Source organism: Miscanthus floridulus, chromosome 19 (genome assembly GCF_019320115.1).
Source record: "Miscanthus floridulus cultivar M001 chromosome 19, ASM1932011v1, whole genome shotgun sequence".
NCBI classification, from domain to species: Eukaryota; Viridiplantae; Streptophyta; class Magnoliopsida; order Poales; family Poaceae; genus Miscanthus; species Miscanthus floridulus.
This window is the reverse complement of record NC_089598.1, coordinates 31,667,395-31,687,676: the sequence shown is the minus strand read 5'-3', so window position 1 is coordinate 31,687,676 and position 20,282 is coordinate 31,667,395. Positions and strand designations below refer to the sequence as shown.

At 44.7% G+C, this 20,282-nt stretch overlaps 1 pseudogene; it reads left to right on the top strand.

The window, feature by feature from the left end:
- The first annotated feature begins 219 nt into the window (after positions 1-219).
- Positions 220-7,120, top strand: LOC136528316 (probable glucan 1,3-beta-glucosidase A; annotated as a pseudogene).
- The last annotated feature ends 13,162 nt before the right edge of the window (positions 7,121-20,282 follow it).

Genomic DNA, 20,282 nt, shown 5'->3' with positions numbered 1-20,282 from the left:
CATGCGATGCGAGGATGAGCGGACCTGGTTTTGCTGGGCTGGTCTCGTCTGGTCAAGTGGGCTGTCAGGCCGAAATTATGCATAGAGTGGGCTTACCCAGCCCACCTACCTACAGTTAGTATCTCTTGAGGCCCGATTCGTCACTGACTCGCGGCCTCGTCCTGCCCAACTCTTTGCATCATGCATCGGCGTTTTCCTCAAAAAAAAAAAAAAAAAAAATCACGCATCGGCGTCGTCAAAGCCGTCGTCTCCGGGGAGCATCTACCTCCACCCCAACTGTCACGGTCTCACGGACGCTCTCTCCTGCCACCGTCGGGCGCGAGGAGCGACCTCGCGACTAAAAAATCGCCCGGAACCTCTCCTTTTCGTGGATTCCTACCACTCCCCGACGAGGCAAGCAGCAAGCGTTAATTCCATTCCTTAATTGCCAATGGCGACCGCCTGCGCCAGTACGGCCTTGCGGCGGGCGCCTTGGGATAAACTCCGCGGCAAGGAAGGCACCCGAACCCTCGGGGGCCTTAATAGCTTCTTCCTCCCGTGGCTGAGGCTCTGGTCCCGCGCGGTGGTAGGGCACCGGCATGGGTGGTCTTGTTGTCTCTGCCTTCGTGCTGTCTTCTGGGGTTCTTTTCTTGTCCTGCATCTTCCCAGGTGAGATGCTTGATCGTGCACTTTAGAGTTCTGATGAGTTTTATGTCTTTCGGGAAGAAAGATTCTATGCTGATCTAATTTCAGGGAAATAGTACACTCCAATCAGTAGATGTTAGTGCAAAATGCAAATAATCCATTATGCTATACATAGGAATGTGTTGCAATTCTGCATGGACCAAGTTTTGAAAGTCGATGACTACGACGAGCCTAGTCGCGCCTAGTCGCTAGGCTACGGCCCGGCGCCTGGACTAGGGGGGTAGTCGCCCCTCAAGTCGACGGGAGCGCCTAGGCGGCGCTAGGCGGCACCTCCGCGCGACTCGGCGGCGCCCAGAAGCCCTAGGCGGCGCGGAATCGACTCGAGTCGGCCCGGGTTTCCCAGCGCGCGCAAAATATTACGCGGCGGTCGGCGAGCGCGCGCGCGGGAAAGGTTGGCGCCGGGGGGAAATTGCCACGCGTGCGCGATGGATAAGGCCGCGTATGGGTACCGAAGCCGCGCGCGACGCTATTCCGCTGCCAGGCGACGCTCCTCTCCGCCGGGAAGCAGCTTCCGCCGGCGCCGACGCTCCTCCCCGCCCACCAGTCTGTTCCGACCTCGTCCTCCTCCACTCCTCCCCGGTCTCCGCCCAGCTCGTCCTCCTCCCCGCATCGAAGCCTCGAAGGGCCTCCCCGCCGGCCAACTCCCCGCCGCCCAGTACCCTCCCCGGCAGTCATCTCCCTCAGGCGGAGCCCCAGCCCCCAAGGCCGACGCCCGAAGCCGAAGGTATGTCCTCCCCTGCTCTGCTCTGCTCCCTTGAACTGCTCTGCTCTGTTTCCCTGCTGCTCTCCTCTCCTCTGTTTCTGAAATCTGAAGTATGAATCTGTGAATTGCTGTAGTACTGCATGTATATATCATTATATCTGATTGCTTGTTCTGAAATCTGATTGCATGTTCTGAAGGTTGATTGCTACAGCCTACAGGCATACTGATTGCTTTGATTTCTGAAATCTGAAATCTGATTGCATATACTGATTGGCTGATTGCTTTGATTGCATGTGTATGTTTGTAATTTGTTGATTGTTCAGATGACGGAAACAGAGGGTCAACCTGACTCTGGAAGTGCAACAGCGGGAGGAAATGTCTTGAGAAGGAACTCAGATGATGTGGGATGGGAGTTTGGGGTTCTTGTTAATCCGAACAACAAGGACCAGGTGAAGTGCATACTCTGTGACAAGGTCATGTTTGGAGGGGTTTATCGGTTGAAGCAGCATATCGCCCAGGAAGGAAAGAATGCAAAGAAATGCCAGGGCACGAAGACCTCCAAAGAGAAGTTAAAGGAGGCTCAAGAAAAGTGCAAGAAAGCACTAGATGAAGCAAAAAGGAAGAGGGAGGAGAAGACTGTTCGTGAGATAGAACTTAGAGAGGAAGTTCATGTATCTAGGGTTGGAACCTCAGAGGAAGTCACTTGTGTTGGAAGTTCAGAGCCTCACAAATTAGGCCCCATGGACAAATGGACAAAAGCTATTGATCCTACAGCAACCAAATCTGAATCTTTGACTCAACAAAAGCTGAACAAGGAACTTTGGAAAGAAAGATTACATGAGGTGCATAAATATATTGCAAGATGGGCCTATAACCATGGTAATTTCCTTGCTGTTTTTTTTATTTCAGATTTCATTGGATGCTATGCTACTACCTATTGCTGTAGTAATGCACTAATTTCCTTTCTTTGTAACATTGGCAGCAATACCATTCAATGCTTGTGACAACGATGAGTTCAAGCAAATGTGTGAAGCAATTGGACAATTTGGGCCTGGAATTGAACCGCCAACTATGTTTGACCTGAGAGGGAGATTGCTAGAAGAAGAATATGCAAGAACCAATAGTTTGCTGCAAGAACGTGAAGCCGAGAAGATGAAGAATGGGTGCTCTATTATGACCGATGCTTGGTCAGATAAGAAGAGGAGAATTGCTGCATTGTAGTTGGACTGTTGGAGACTTGGAGCATTGCTGCATCAACTACAAGTAAGGAACATCACTTCTGTTATTCTGTATCAACTACAAGTAAGGACTAAGGACCTAAGGTATGTCTATCTAAATTATTCATGATTTCTGCTATATAAATATATATATTATGCTATATATATTATATATTATACTAAATTGGCAAAACGCCTAGCATCGCCTAGGCTAGCCTAGGCTGGACTAGTCGCTAGGCTAGGGGTCATCGCCTAGATTTCGCCTAGCGCCTAGAAAAACTTGGTGCATGGACAAGGACAAAAAGATATTGATGATTGAAGAATTGCACTGTATTCGCATACAGTTTTTTTAATATACTTTTAGCGATTCTACTTATGCATATTTTTAAAAGAAATTTGAACTGAATTATGCAATTTGCTGTAGAGACTGTTGATATTGGTTAGCTAACTGAGTTAAATGTACCTTTGTACTATTGAAGAAAGTAGATAGTAAAATTTACTGAAAATTTTACAGTTCAGAGATTTCTTGTTAAAAATGGTAACCAAGCTGCCAGTCTTGGTTGTACGGTGTTCTCAGCAAAAGTTTTGCATAACACCGTAAGTGGCTGTTTTTTTCTGCAGTGAATGGACTGTCTAAGGTCAGGGGTGTTAACTTGGGAGGATGGTTGGTCATTGAAGGGTGAATTAAGCCATCACTTTTTGACGGGATTCCAAATGGGGATATGCTTGTAGGTGGATCGATCTTAGTTATTCACTGTGTGTTCTTGGTAAACTGATGCTTGCATGGGTTTGATCCTCTATAGGGTTATATTTGCAGGATGGGACACAGGTGCAGATCCGCTCAGTGGTATTGAATAAGTATGTTAGTGCGGCTAATGGTGGTGGCTCAAATGTGACAGTGGACCGTGATGTGGCCTCAACGTGGGAGACATTCAGGGTGAGAGTACATGGAATGTTTTAGTTTCATTTCAAAGAAGTATTAGTCTGCTGGTTTGTGTTTTACAGAGGGATAATCCTCTGCGTTATTCCAGCTATGGTAGTATCTCAAATTATTAGTCTGATTTCAAAGAAGTATGAAGCGTATTGGTATTACTGTTTTGTTTAGACTTTACAATAGGGTAAAGCTTCAAGAACTACTTAAGTACAAGCTAAATTCTAGTTATCCCTCTCTTGCTATGAACTTAAGTATGTTGTAATAGACTAGCCCTTAATTTCACTCCACGTTCTGCCACTGGGTACAATTTTTCTGCTATATGCTAATATTCCTTTTCTGACTTGGTTTTGACCAGTTATCATGAACTGTTGTTCTTTAGTTCTTGTTATGGTTAAACCAATGGCCACTGCAGTTTCACATTAGGATCTATCACATTACAAGAAATTAATGATGATTTGAACCACTGTAATGTCTAATTGAACACTGAATTGCATAGGTGAAGGACTGCTGATATATTTTGTGTCGTGTGGTCAAAATGTTTGTACAGTCAACAGTCATGCGCTTCCGAAGCAATTTTAGCGCCAATTCACATGTAGGATTGCTGTGAACAGATATGAGACATCTATAGCTTAACAGTTTTTTCTCCCTATATAGTTAGAATATATGTTCATTACCATTTTATTATTTTTTGCAATATGGTTAGCATTGAAGCAACTGCAAGTCATTGAATTGGTATAATTCTATTATTTACCTGCACCTTTTGGTTTTCTAATTGTCATTCCGCTTAGTGGTTGAGCTTAAATATGGCCTTACTGGTTTTCCTTTTTAAACAGCTTTGGAGGGTGTCAGATAATGAATTTCAGCTTCGATGCCTTGGAGGTCAATTTTTGACATCGAACAGTGAAGATGGTTTGATCTTGGCAACTGCAAAGCATCCATTGTCCACCGAGACTTTCTTCATTGAAAGGAATGCTGGAAGGGTTCATATCAGACTTTTGAATGGAGGCTATGTGCAAGTATTGTTCGGTCCATGGTTTGATTTCGATAATTTCAAAGTGTTATATGTGATTGTCCCTTAGTCGCCTTCATGCAAGTTGTGCCATTAACAAGACATTGCAATCTCCTTTTAACTTAGGCGACAAACGATCATCTGCTTATTTCCACTTATCAATTCCAACCAGGATGGGATAATAATTTAGCGACGTTTGAATTGGTGATTGTTACCAATAACTTGCATGGGGACTACCAGCTTGCCAATGGTTATGGTTATGACAAGGCGAAGATGGTTTTAGAAGTATGTCATTGGGCACTCACTTTCTTTGGAATTTGCTGGACAAATTCTCTTTTGCTTTATGCATAACATCCCTTGACTCTTCCTTTTGCTTTTTAAGGAGCACAGAAGAAGTTTCATTACAGCAAACGACTTTGATTTCCTATCTCGGAACGGAATTAATACTGTGAGAATTCCTGTTGGATGGTGGATAACACAAGATCCTTATCCACCTTCTCCATTTGTTGGAGGGTCTTTGGCAGCCCTGGACCTAGCATTTTCATGGGCACAGTATGTCATGCTTCCAAACTCTTCTTTGCAGTGTTTGATATCCCTGATCTTTCCTGATGCTATAGTTACTTCTGTTGGATTAGATCTTATGGTTTGAAATGTATAATCGATCTTCATGCTGCTCCTGGTTCTCAAAATGGAATGGAACATAGTGCGAGCAGGGATGGTTCCGTGGACTGGCCCTCGCCTGAATATATCTCACAAACATTGGAGGTTATTGACTTCCTGGCGACAAGGTATTCGTTCACCTAGCATTTCATCTTAAACCGTTCGAATGGTAATTACCTGCATTTCTCCTGAGCTGGTTCTCCACCATCAAAATATGTCAGCAATTGCATCTCCTCTCACTGAACATGAAAACTGTATTTGCTAGTAGCTTCTGATGTTCTTAGATATCCCGGTCTGTCCTTGAAATGTTATAGGCGGGTTTCCTGGACTTGTGCTTTGCAGGTACGGAGGCCATCCTTCCCTTTTGGGTAATTGAGCTTCTGAACGAACCTTCTGCAGCTACAGTTCCTTTAGATGTTCTAGTGTCCTACTATATGAGGGGATATCAAATTGTGTGAAACCATTCATCAACTGCATATGTTATTCTGTGCCAAAGAATTGGGAATGCAGACCCAATCGAACTCTTTCAAGCTGGTATTGGTCTTTCAAATGTTGTAGTTGATTTACACTACTACAACTTGTTTGATCCATACTTTGCCACCATGAATTCCACTCAGAATATTGAATTTATTTACAAGATGAGAGCACCGCAGTTACAAGACCTTAAGGCAATGAATGGGCCTCTTGTCTTCATTGGTATGTTTAATACCCTACTTACGTTTTTACAATAGTTCTGCTTTGCCGCCCCTTCTTCAAATTAATAGAGTCCCTACATACTATTGTCCTTTATTGGTTCCATCTATTTTTTAAATGCTGGAGTTGGGACCCGTTAGTCATTACACTTTCTACCTTTTTCTTTCTGGCTCTGATGGATAGCGGTCACTTGAAAGTTGAAACATGTGCGCCAAACTATCAACAGACCCTATTGTTCTGGGTTTTTTTTTTTTTGATAAAACCCTATTGTTCTGTTTATTTTGTTCCAGTCCTACTTGATTATTTCCAAAGTCATGTACTAGCACACATCATCCTGATTTGTACTGAACATGGTGCTATGGCCCTATGTTCAGGTGAATGGGTTAATGAATGGGACGTGCAAAATGCATCTCAGTATGAGTATCAGAAGTTTGGCAGAGCTCAGTTGGATGTTTATGCCAACGCTACCTTTGGGTGGTCATACTGGACACTTAAGAATGACATGATCCATTGGGACTTCGAGTGGAATATTCAGAATAAATACCTATTATTCAGTAAGTACACTGGCCATGCTAAACCATGCCTGTATTTCTCGTCTACTACATCAATGATCTTACTACTCGGAAGCCATGACTATGGTTAAATTGTGTTCCTCTGGTACTGCCCTGGCATAATAAGTTGCTGATTCCATGTATGCATAAAAGTGCTATTATTTTTTTGATAAAAGCGCTATTATAGAATGGAGTCTGTATTGATATTTCTGTGGACAGATACTGATGAGCCTATTTTGGATCTGACGAATTCTCACCATGATATGCATCTTCTTTTCTAGGTGGTTCATCCATGGTGAAGACACCAAGCTTCCTGCTGCTGCTAGCGTTAGGATGGGGAATTCACCTGACCATCATGCCAAGATAACCTGGATTATAGTAACTGAGCTGATTGAGAGTGTGGATGTACACATAGACCACCCAAGTCTGAGTTATAGTTGAGGCAAATTTGTGTGCCTATATCTTTCTTATATAATAAAGTCATCTAGTTTTTTTTTAGAATTACACGATACAACGCAGATGCTCACAATACACGCACACTCACCCCTATGAACGCACGCACGTAAACCCTATCCCTATGAGTTTCTTCGAAGACTGGGCGATCTAGTTGCTCCTAGGTTGGTCCAGTTTTTTTATTCAGGGAAAAAAGATAACCTAGATTCCTCCGAAGCACATTCCTGCTGCCGGCAGCCCCGTACTGCCCTACTCTTTTTCAAAATCTTGTATTCTATGCTTGTTATTCATTTTTGTTCTACTCCAGCTGCCGATAATGTAGATCATAGTTGATTTTTCCTTAAGAGGCATTTTGAAGATGTGTGATTCTAGGCATAAGAAGATGTGAGGATCATTTGTTTTCGTTCAGGGAATGGAGAGCAGTAGCGCTGGACCTTACAGAAAGTACCACGGGTGTTTGTAGCGGTCTCAAACTGGCCGGTCCACCGGTGTCGTTATGGACCCTGACATGATTGCCGGAACAGGAGTGGAAGAACTCCCAAACGGCTGTGGGTGGCACGGAGTCGTATCGTAACGCACCGGCCGGATCCGCGTGGCGTGGAATTGGTGAGAGGGTTGTGTGCTGGTCGCCTTCCCGTCTTCCGTGAGCGTGAGGCGGACGGCTGGACCGGGTCTCGAAGCACAGTGCCCGGCGCCTGACTTTTCTGCGTGCGGTCTCGGCACGCTGCCGCGACTGCAAATGGCAGCTGGTATGCCGTATGCATTGGTTTGGAAAAGGTTTTCCTTCCTGTGATTGGCAGGTATACGACCTTCGTTCGATGGTTACACCGCTAGGGCAGTGGTACATCCGGAGTAGGACTGGGCATTCGGTTTTTGATCGATTTCTATTCGGTTATTTGGTTCTTGAAGAAATTTAATTTCTAGAAAACGGGAACCAATCAGTTCTAGAAAATTTTAGGAATCAAGGGTTTCAATTTTCGATTATTTTGGGTGCGTTTCGGATTCTAACCGGACTTTTTCAGTAGAGGTTAAGAGTTAAGCCAATAAAAAATGTGTAGGCTCTAAAGTAATTTTGGGCAACGCTACCACTATTTCACATAATAACAATCGATAAGAGAACAATAGCAATACACTAGTAATTAAACTTTCTTTGGTTATTTTGGTTTCATAATATTCGGAATCGAACAGGAAACCAATTTTTAGTCTAGTTCCTTTAGTCAGTTTGGTTCATTATGTCCCACCCAACGTCCGGTGGAGAGCCCACGAACAAAGGCTCGTGCCAAGTTCTTGCTTTTGCTTCTCACATCCACGAATGCCAATCCGAACCCCGCGATCCTACCGAAAATTCGAGCACTATGTTCACATCAAAGGGCTGACTGGCCGAGGGAAGGTTCAATATACCAATGCAAAACACATCAGAGTCGAGAGTTATCACATTAGCACAAAGGAGTCAGCATCATTGATGAATAGTGATTATTGTAATTCTTCACTGGGTTTTGCCGAAGTTCGTGGCAGCGTGGTGCAACCCCTAATAGCAAAGGCTAGATTGGGCCCTTGCTTGTCATCAACAATGACGAGAGTACCAATGAATAGATGTGTAAATAAATTATAATAGAGATAATTACATGTATGGTCTCCGAAAAACTACAGCTTCCTTGTATAACCTCTTTTTTCTGAACTTTTCGCTGGGGAAGAGGAGCATGGGCGAGCCGTCCAAAGGAGACTGAAGTAGTTGAGCACGACGTAGGGGCGGCATGCAGCCACGGCCGCCGCGCATTGCAGCCACGGCCGGAAATTACAAGAAACAAGTAGTGGGCAGTTTAGACATTTTACGTAGCTTACAGGAGAGAAGCAACGGTGGAGAATTTTTTTATTTTTAATATTTTTTGGAAACTAATTTTAAATCTAACATTGTTTATTTTTTTTAAACTCACACTTTTGGCCGCGTCTATTACCATGGCACGGCGAAACGTCTGTGCCGCGTCATGCATGGTGGCGCGGCTGAGAGTGGTGACGTGGCGACAACCGGGGCGCTGACCGGTGACTGTGGCAGGGTCTGCCGCGCACATAGACCATGGCGCGGCACTGACACGCCATAGACCACGGCGCGGCAGGACCTGAACGCAGACAGAAGACTAGCCTCAGCTACTGTCGGTGAGGATCGGCAGCTGACGCGACCATTGACCCCAGTTTCACGTCGTAGCTGAACGACACCTGCAGCTTCGACCTCAACGCCTTCGCCTTCCTCGACCCCTCGCTGGTGGGCTTTGACAACGCCTTCTAGCCAGAACCTGCAGGTCGGCAAGGGCCTCCTGGGCTCCGACCAGGTGATCTACTCCGACAGGAGGTCGCACAGCACGGTCGACTACTACGCGTCCAACCAAGGTGCCTTCTTCGGCGATTTCATGGCGGCGATGACCAAGCTCGGGAGGATCGGGGTCAAGATACCGGCCACCGCCGGCGAGATACGCCGGGACTGCCGGTTCCCGAACTAGTTGCTAGTTAATCTTGCCGGCAGTGCTGCCGCAACACATTGAAATGAATATGAAGCAAATAAATGAAGTCTGTGCGCAAGTTGACAAGTTGCCACATAATATTTTCATTGGTTCATGAGTCTGTAAGTTTCGAACGACAATATTTGTTCGACATAAGTTCGACATAATTAACTAAGTCCCAGGAGTGTAAGGATCCCTTGGACACCTCTGTCTCTTTGAATTTGTAGGCAACACATTGGGAGTGTAGCCAACATCGGTGTGGCCGCGTTGCAGGTGTATACGGCTCGTACCCTGCAAGTATATGATATGCACGATTACTTATAATCTTTATGATCGTTAGTTCATGAAGCCTATGTATTTAAAGAAACTACCTTTGTTACTACCTATGAGGCTCCTTGGGTACCAAGCAGGGCACCACCTAGCGGAGACATGCCAATCTCATCCTGCGGCCAATCGTCCCACTGGTGGTGCTGTCTGCGGAAGCACGAGGGGTCGTCGTCGTCGTCCTCATTTGCAGGGTCCTTCCCAGTGCTATATTGTGGTGGTGTACACACTGCGTAAGTGGCACCTATCACTGGCTGAGAAGAGCCGGCTGGTGTCCTCAAAGAGCTAGAAGACGTGCCACCCAACCACGCCGAGACTGTCGGTTTCACCCAAGGAGTGTCCATGCAGCTCAGCTTTTGAGCTAGCTTCCTGCAACTCCGCTTCACCTTCTACATAAATAGACGTTAAAGTTAGTGTATTTTCCAAACGCATATACACTAAAGAAACATTTTTGGAATGGAAAATTTTATGTTTACCTCCACAAAAGCCTCGATAACGCCTAGCCCCAGCCCTCTAGACTCGTGAAGCCGAAACGCTACTTCGTTGGATAGCCTTGACAATTGTGTCAGGTACAGAAACGCGGTTGGACAGTTTTAGTACACATACTTAATACTAAATGGATAACAAATTATACCATTCGAGTATCTTATCACATATCTTTGAAGCAGGGCTCTCTATAGTTGTGTGTCGTCCCTAGTGACAACATCGTACACATCTTCGATCACATCTTCCTCGCTGTCCTCGTCAATCGCCTCCTCAGTGTACGGGGGCTTGATATATGTCCTCGTAGACCTATAAAGCCACCGCAGGTACTCGTCGAAGGTATGCTGGTCATGTGGGGGACCCACATCAACCGACTGCTGGTCCCTGTTATACCATAACTGGATGTACGTGTTGTGTATCACACGCCAATCTGTAAGGAAAATGGACCCTTAGCCCATTTACTTTAGATTTTGGTGTTTGATGACCAACACAATCAAATTGAACTAATGAATTTGCAAGTGTTTGTTTTGTAGTTCAATAGGGTGCAAGACGTAACTTGGACGAAGGCGACGTGATGATCCGATGATCAACACCTCAAGCAAGACCTTAGGAGCACAAGAGAAGACCCAAGAGATCAAGCAAAGTCCAAGCATGAAGATTAGAACCAAGTCGTATGCAAGATCGTGAAGAAATGAGCTCACTGTGGTGACCGGATGTAGGACCGGACGTTAGACAAGCAACCGGACACTAGGCAAGTGGCTCGGTAGATAGGCGACCGGACACTGGACCAGACGCTGGCGGCAACCGACCGGACGCAGGACAGCAGCGTCCGATCGAGTACAGAGAGGTTCTAGAGCGGCAAATCTACGACCGGACACGTTCCGGTGGCAGGCGACCAGACGCTGGCCAGCGTCCGATCAGTATATTGCCGGCTCAACGGTCGGGACGACCGGACGCGTCTGGTCAGGATGATTCAGCGTCCGGTTAGTAGCAGTTTCGCGGGAATTCGACCCCAACGGCTACTTTCTTAGTGGGGCTTATAAATACAACCCCCAACCAGCCATTTGAGTAGAGTGGAGCTGAGGAAACATACCAAGGGTGTTGATACACCATTTTAGTGATCTCTACTTGCATAGTGCTTAGTGATTCATCAAGTAATTAGTGTAGGTGCTTTGCGAAGTACTTAGGTTGATTAGACCACCGCTTATGCGTTTGCTCTAGGTTTAGGCCTAGTGTTTAGTGAGGTTTGCATACCTCTTACCACTCGGTGCTTGCGAGCACCATTGTTGTACATCGGAGGGTCTTGAAGTCTTGTGAGATCACACCAACCGCATTTGTGGTGTGGCCGCCACCATGTACCGGAGGGAACAAGGCCCACGGCGTTTCGGCCGGAAGCTTGATAGTGAAGACGGCGGGGAGCATCTGGGAGAGGCTTACCGGAAGGCACGTCGGCGACCCACTTGCGTGTGGGGAAGGCCCGAGGCTATCCACGGAGTTACCCGACTGGGAGCTTGGCCCTTGCGAGGGATTCCTTGCGAGGGGCTCCAACGAGGACTAGGGGAAGCTTGCGTGCTTCTCGATACCTCGGTAAAAATACCGGAGTCATCGATGGGAGTTTGCATATCTCTTCCTTGCTCTTTAGCTTCCGCATTTCATTGATTACTTTACTATGTTTGCGGTAGAGATAGCAACACACTAGCAAAACTATAGTTGCACATCTAGATAGTTTATCTATTGCATAGGTTTTGCTAGGGTTAGAAAAAGAGGCCATAGTTTAGAGTTAGAATTTTTAAGTTGCCTAATTCACCCCCCCTCTTAGGCATCACGGTCCCTTCACAATCCTTGGTCTGGAACCTCTTCCTTCAGTCATACCTACAACAAAACGATTGTTAGTTGTACCATACACACCTCTGAATTGTAGCTTTTGTTATTAATCGATAACGCACCCGTGTAATTCTTGGTTGGTGGAGTAAAGCGGTGGTGGGTAGCCTGACATTCTTTCAAATGGTCCTACAAACCCTGATGGGCAAATGAATCTCGACCACATGAAAGAAAATAAGAGGAACGTTGCAGCGATACTCGTCTGACTCATCCCTAGTGACAGGACTCAAATAGTACCTGAGCTCCTAGAGCATCCCAAGGACACTAATGCACCTGAATATTTTGTAATTGAGTTAGGTTGTGATATAGTGTACATCGAACAAGACACATGTATAATAGTAAAGAGAGCATAACTTGGTGCTGTGTTAGGATGTCAAGACCGTCCATGTACTCCCTGTACTTGCGCCTTGCATTCCCTCTAACTAACTCTGCTTGCGTCCAGATATACAGAGTTGTAGGGAGTGTATCCTGCCCATTCTAATGCTGCATTGAACACGATAATAAATTAGCCATTAATAATTTAATCATATGTAACTACCTCGAAGAATATAGTGAACCGAAGTACTTACCAGTAAACCAGTAGCAAGGGGCCTCACAATAGGCCATCGTTCCCAACACCAAACCTAGAGTAGATAGGAGCAACCCCCAAGGTTCTCATACCCTGAGGTGCAACGACAGGCAACGCATAGTTGTCGATACGTCCATGCTAGGACTACGCTGCCCCAGCTATATGCCGCTATGTTATCCCATGGTTGGCGTAGTATGTCAAGGAAGATCCAGCTGATGGTGTTGTTCGAGGCGTCTGAGAAGAGGAAAGCACCAAGGAAGTGCCAGATCCACACTCTAGCGAATCTGTCGATATGAGCCTCATCAGTCCTATGGGTCCAAGTAATCAAAGCGCTCTATGATCCACGACAACGAAACATCAGAACTTTTCTTGAAATTCACCAAAGAAAATAAGACCCGATGGCTGCAGGAAAGCAATGCAAGTATTAAATAGGCTTGAATTGCTCGCTTATTTTTCTTGGAAACCTCATCGTTCGGTGGAAAAAAACCAGTGAACTGAGCCACCAGCTCCTTCCAGTGATCGTTGTCAACTATACCTATCATTGGAAGTCCCCCAAACCAAAGGTCAAAGATAGCCTTCATGTCCTGCATAGTCAAGGTCATCTCGCCGTAAGGTAGGTGGAATATGTGGGTCTCAGGCCTCCACCTATTATAATAATAGAACGACTATTAGTTGCCTCAAATTTGTTATAAGAATATTTACGTATAATGAAGGCACTCGCACTTGTCTACAGCTACAGTAAGTAGTGCTGGGTCAAGGGGCAGAAGACCATAGTTGATAACACATACAAGCTCGAGGAAGCTAGCACGCCATATGTACGGCACGTAACGCTCATCCCATTGGTGCGCCCTAGTGTGCGTGCAGGGCCTTAAGGAGGCAAGGGCACCTCTGCGTCGGTGTCGCTCAAGAAGTGTGCTCGGTGCGGCTCGTCGTACTCCACCTCAAGAAGAGGGTACAATAGGTGCTGCGTGGGAGGGGCCATCCTGTTACAAATTGATAAACAAATGGTTAGAGTATTCAAATTAACGATATTCAAATTAACATTATGTAGCATTGCAAAATTTGAACTACTTGTTATACAATAGGAACACAATATAAAGCACAATGTATATATTCAAAGTAACTATTAACAGACATATTAAATAACTTCACTAGGAAAATAAACAACTTCTATGTATGGACCTACTGTCCACCGGTGTTTCTGTGAGAAATATGAGATATCTTAGATAATCACAATTTTACCTCCTTGGTCACTAAGCTTTACGATTTGTGTATGCTGATAGCAGTACGATATCGACAATGTTGTGCATGATTTTGAAGGTTCTAGGGCTTTCAATATATGCTTGAGTAAAATGATTATTTGGATTAATGTTTCTATATAAGAAAACAAGCATATAACAATTTAAATCATAAAAACTCAACCAACCAAATTTGTCGCTATATATATATGTCTACTGCACAAAAAACACATAAATAGATTTATATTTCACGTGTTTTTTAATTAGACATTTGTTTTCGCTATAATTAATAATACACTATAAGAAAATTAACAATTAAAGTATATAAATAATAATATAATGTAAGATAAATTAATGGCTAAAGTATATTTTAAAAGAATCTATCAATCTAATGGCTAACGATTAATATAAAGGGGTGGTGAAGGTATGAGGGTTTTGATTATGAAGAAATAGGCACCAAATTTCACCTCAGCGAGGGTTGAACTGCAGTGAGGGTGTCCGTGGCGCGGCGGACAGCCGACGTGCGTGGCCGGAGGGGATGGCGCGCCTTCGTTAATGGCACGGCCGGTGTGGCGGGTGCATGTGGGCTCGTGCGGTCGCGACGCTTCAGGCATGCGTGACGTGGCAGGCACGGTAGTCGACGTGTTGGTGCGGTGGCGACAGGCGCTACGGGCTGATGGCAGGCGCGGCGGCGGCCGGCGTGGCAGGTAGGCAGGAGAGCAGGCCGGCGGGAGGGCCGGTGGCTCACGAGCGATATTTACCTAGGCCTGCCATGCCGTGGGCTATGGTGCGTCAGTGCCGCACCAAGATCGGTGGCGTGGTAGACTCTGCCACTTCACCGGTCAGCGCCCCGGTCGTCGCCATGTCACCCCTCTCGCCGTGCCACCATGCATGGCGCGGCACAGGTGTTTTGCCGCGCCATGGCAATAGGCGCAGCCAAAAGTGTTAGTTTTAAAAAAAATAGTGTTAGATTTAAAATTAGTTTACAAAAAGTGTTAAAAAAATAAAAAATTCACGTTGCAAGCCAACTGACTTGATGGAAGGGCCAGAGAAGGCAATGAAAATCGTTTTGGGGTCAGATAGGTAAGTTTGAAAAAAAGAGGTCATACAAAGAAGGCAAACTTTTTCTAGGGTCATACAAGTATTTCTTCTCATAATAATATCTGATTGATACGTTGTTATCGACACGAGTATGTATAGTCTTCTTTAGAACCTCTTCTGAATTAAAATATCAAGAAAAAACCTTCATCATGTTTCAACATTTTTTGCGATTACACGGTTCAAAGCAGACACTCACAATGCACGCATACTCATCCCTATGAATGCACACACTCAAATCTCAACTCTCACTATCGACGGGAGCGTCGCTATCACTAAAAGCACAACGCCATTAAATCTGAGAAAATTTGCTCCCACAGGGAGCAAATTAAGGACCTGAGATGCTACTTGAGTGTAACACCCCTAGTGTTATGAGCTTTCTTAGCACCGAGATTTAGGTCCGAGAGGGATTAGCCTAATAAGTTTTCATGTTTTAAAAATTTATACCTACACGTGAAATGATAAGTGAATACTATATGACTCACTTTGGTGGACTCAAATAAATATCCAAGTTAACTTACTTGGTGCGCAAAGGTGCTAATGAAAATTCTAACCAGAAACGTGGGATAAGTCATTTTAATTGTTTGGCATGAAAAATAATTTCTATGAACAAAAATAAAACATAACTTGTATTTAGTACTTAAATAAAAATTGAAGTATAAGTTTAGTAGATGGAAATACAACTTTAACTTTTGGAAAATAAATATTGTTAACTAGTGTTTGGGAGTTCAAAAATCGAATCCGAAATTTAAATAGAACTTTTCGTTGAATCAGCAAGAAGTCGAAATTGTAGTTAAAGTGTCATTTTTTGGCGAATTATATTGAGCGAAATAATTAAAGGGTGCTTAAATATTTTGCTTCTATGGGTCAGTATACGGTATGGACTATTATGTGAAATACTTGTTGATTGAAGTTAATAAGGTTTAGACATTTTAAAAATTATGACTAAAAGTGTTAATGGATGTTTAGTTTGAGTTGAACTTTTGACTTTCTAAGACTGAATAGAAGTAGACAATGCTGTGTTGGCATTCAAATCCTAACTAAATTATTTAAACACTAGCTGCATGTTTTGGTATTGTTGATTGCATCAAAGTGAGTATAGGAGCTTGGTATAGGATGTAGTGGGGTTGGGTGTCACTGTTGCCCTCTTAAAAATTGTTCAAACTGCGTTGGAACGCGTTGAGAACCATATCGTTCGTGTCCTGTTCATGAACCGGTACTTCAGTGATGAGTCTATGTTAGCACTCTTTTAGTGACTTATCTAGTTGCTCTCGAATCATAGCGATTGCTCTGCTAGATAGTTGGTATGGTTGGCTTTAGGTCAGTGGAACTGGTTAAACCTTAGTCGAGTTTATCAGCAGCTTTTGCTTTGCTTTAAAATCCGTGCATGTCACCGCTCGTCGTTGCGTGGCCCATGTCTATAGTCACCATGCTGCGCACGCTGCCACTACCTGGTCATTCTTCGCCATGGTCATGTCCTGTGGCCGGCCTTGCAGGCTATCGGCCGCGCATCGGGCTGAGATTGGCCTTGGCCACCTCTGCGGGCCCGGTCTATGCCATAGGGCTGCTGCTGGCGTGGCCATCACATGCACGCTAGCTGGCCAGGCCATGCGCTAGGCAAGCTGATGCCGCGGTAGCCACTACGTGACTGGCGTGGCATCCGCCTTACCCCTCGTTTCACCTATCGCAGTTGAGGCTCTGGGCAGGTGTCAAGGCCGATGCGTCTAGGCCAATGCCCTCTGCCGTATGGGTGATGGTGATGTCCCTCTACCGCGCTTGTCCCCACTAGCCGATGCCAATGTGCCCGCTCAGGTCTGGCCATGCCTTTTCGAGCGCTTCATGCTAAGCCTCAAGGTCTCATCGTCCGTATGCATAGGCTCATACTGCTACCACCATCGAGTGGAGCCACCCATCTTAACTTGCTTGGGTTCACTTGTGTGCCCTCTCCATGATCGCACGGTGTGCTAAGCCACCACTCCTTCCTTCCTCCTAGCGCCAGTGGCTTCCCAGTCCAATTTCTCGCACTGGTGGGTAGCTTAGCAAGTTAGCAAGGTATCGCATTCTCATCGAGCCCAGCCTTGGCCTTTAGTGGTCAATTTTGGTTTCTCCTCGCCGTCGGTCATGTGCGCTGCTGTGACCAGAGTGTTGGGGGTAAGGCCCATAGGAGTGGTAACAGTTCAATTGGTTGTAACCCTAAACTCGCCTTGACTCCCTCTATCTAGTGCTCACACTATTTTGGTCAGAGAACTCATCGGCGATGTGGTGACGCGTCGGTGTTTGGCTCGGGGCATCGCCGCTGTGCCTGGGCACACGTGGATAGACCACCTTAGCTTTTCCTTACCTCAACTGTCACCTCAGCATGAATTCCAGTGAGCTACTGATGCTTTTTGTCATCTCTACCTTTTCGTGAGGGCGTAGGCTTACTGGAACGCTCGTGCCGCCGTATGGATCCATTATCGTCGAGGCTAGGGTTGAGTAGCACACTGTTGGACTTTTCGCTGCCTCTCACCATTGCGCGTTGGCCCATGGGTCCTAGTAGGCCCGATGGACGCACCGATTTGGCCCTTGGTAGGCCGGCGTGGCCATGCTATGCTGGCCAGAGCCGCACCGTCGCCCGCGGGGACGTCGGGGACCGCCCCATTACGAAGGCGACACATTCTAGGGTTCTAAGTGCAAAACTTGAATCTCTTGTAATAGTGTTTCCCTGCGCCGCTTGATTGTCTAAAAACACAAGTCCTATTTTGCAAAATGAGTATGCCCGCGTAGGCGCCCTTGGCCTTGGGCCAGTACTGGGCGCCGCGACACGCTGGGCTGTCAGGGCCAGATGGAGTTGCTGCCAGCCCTTTTCCTTTTCTAAGCACTTTCTAATTTAGTTTCTAAGGTAAACTTGTAAATGCAATATAAATTTGTGTAGTTGGCCAAAAATTATGAAACCAATCTTGTTAGGTTCCTAAAATCATGATCTACCTGCTAGTATATTTTATTCACATAGTTTTATAATATTTTTAGAAGTGATCTAATTTGAAATGCTTAATATTGTTAAGATATAAACTTGAAGGAATTTTTGTGATAAATTGGTGATAGTGTTGGCTCTAAAACTTTCACAGTAGATTCCTAACATTATTAGGTGCTCACTGTAATTTTTGTAGCTCTATAATAATTAGTTTGCTAAGGTAGCTAAATGAGCCCTAGTTCAAATATATATGTTTAATCAATAAAATGTCGAAACACCTTGGGATTTTAAAGCTAGAACATTTTTGGGAGACAAGCCTTACTTGATGACATGGATACGTAGACTAGTACATTAGTCATTAAAGCTAGCTCGATAGCTTGTGGAGCGTAATCATAATTGAGAGTTGCAGTTGCTGTTGGTTAATTACGTTTTCTACGTTGCATCCACGTATATCATAATAGGAACAACGATGGATCATGGAGTCAACCAAAGTAGCGGAAAAGATGGTGTTTTGATGATCATGTCACCATGATAGAATGCTAACTTTTGGTTATATCTTACCCAGGCAAGCCCCGGTGCATAACCCCTATTATTCTATACTTTATTTTATACTTGTGCATTAAGTTTTAAGGAGTTGAATGAAACCACTTGCATATATATCCTTATCCTATGAGTCCTACTAGTATATCAGGATCGTGTAGATTGCTATGCTATAGGATTCGGTAGAAGTCGAGTGATTACCTGTCACTCACGAGAGATATGAAAGATATTATTGTTGTTATTATATTACTATCACATGGAATATTTATGAATGATAATTGGAGACCGAGCGGAATGGTGCTTTGGATTTGGACTTGGTTAGGCATTCGAGCGAGGCTCAGATTGCATTTGTTCTGCCTGTGTCGATTGAGGACCGTCCGTTGTTGTGGATGGTAGTCAGGTCACAAACTTATTATTCTGAGCACATACTTGCTTATGGGAGCGAGAAGGCTCGTTATGCTCTTATCATGGGTTCTGGCACTTTCTTGACTGACTGATTGGAGGCAGAGAAAGGTGGAGGTCTAAGCACCATACTGAGACCGAGTCTCAAGTGTGGGGACTTGGAGTCCAAGTTTGGACGAGGACCTAGACCCCATGACAGGAGTGGAATGTGTTGGTCTTGTTTGTACCTGGGGTACAAACGGGACATGTGTTTTGGGGTACCCAGCTGGAATACTTTGATTCATGAATCATCATTTCTGTGAGATGGTACCGACTTGGCTATGGTCTAGCACCATAGTAAGAACTAAAACTTGAAAGGTGATAAAATGGTTCTAATTGCTCACCATCTACTTGAAGTAGCATAGGTGCTTACATAGAATGGTTAGCTAATGAACTAATGATGATTGCTAATAAAATTGACTATAAGGACGCACGTTTAGTAATACTTCCTGTAGATGCAATAACCCACAAGTCAAATAAGCCTTGCATATCCTTGAAGTCTTTTATTTTCATCCTATCGGGTAAGTCTTGCTGAGTACAATCGAGTACTCAGGGTTTTATTCTCCCTTGTTGCAGGTGATCGGAGGATACTTAGAGCTGACTCATGTGTGGGGAAACCTGCTGCTGGGCTCAGAGAGGATGCCTTTCCTGCTACGACTATAGTGTTTATTTATAACCCTCACTAAAGGTTTTTATAAGAAAAGATGTAAAATCTGCTAGCATCTCTTGTATAAAAATATCCACTATGTTAATGCTCCATCATGTCATTAAATTAATCTTTGTTTCATCTGTAACTCTGATAACACTGTTATATTTCGCTGTTGTAATCAATTGAGATAATATTCTGTTACTATAATAAAGTAATGTAAGAAATGGCTTAAGATTGTTGTAAGCTTTGTTCTCTCATTTATGATCCTGATGAAAAAATGTGGATTTTCGAGTTCTCCCTTGGGGTGTGCTCGACGGAATTGCATAGTTTATTATTCTCTCTTGAGTACTTAGTGTCTAATGGAAGACAAGTACTCCTGGGAGGCATTAGATTAGGCGGTTCTATCACACTGAGGCTCTTATAACCACTATGCTACATATTTTAACTTAGAACCAAAACAACAATCATAAGCAGCTATCGAGGCGTACAACTGAGTTATTATGCTATATCACGCAAGGAAGTCAATTAGAAAGTAAATCATCCAAGAGCAAAGCTAGTGGCATCCATTAGGGTCAAGTCACACTAGTAATATTAAACAAATTCCATAGTAGCACTAGTGCGAAGCAGCTGATGACCCCATCATTCATGCCAAGACCATGCATGGTGATACCGTTGCTTTTAAAGGTGGCTACCTTTTGTAATGACCTC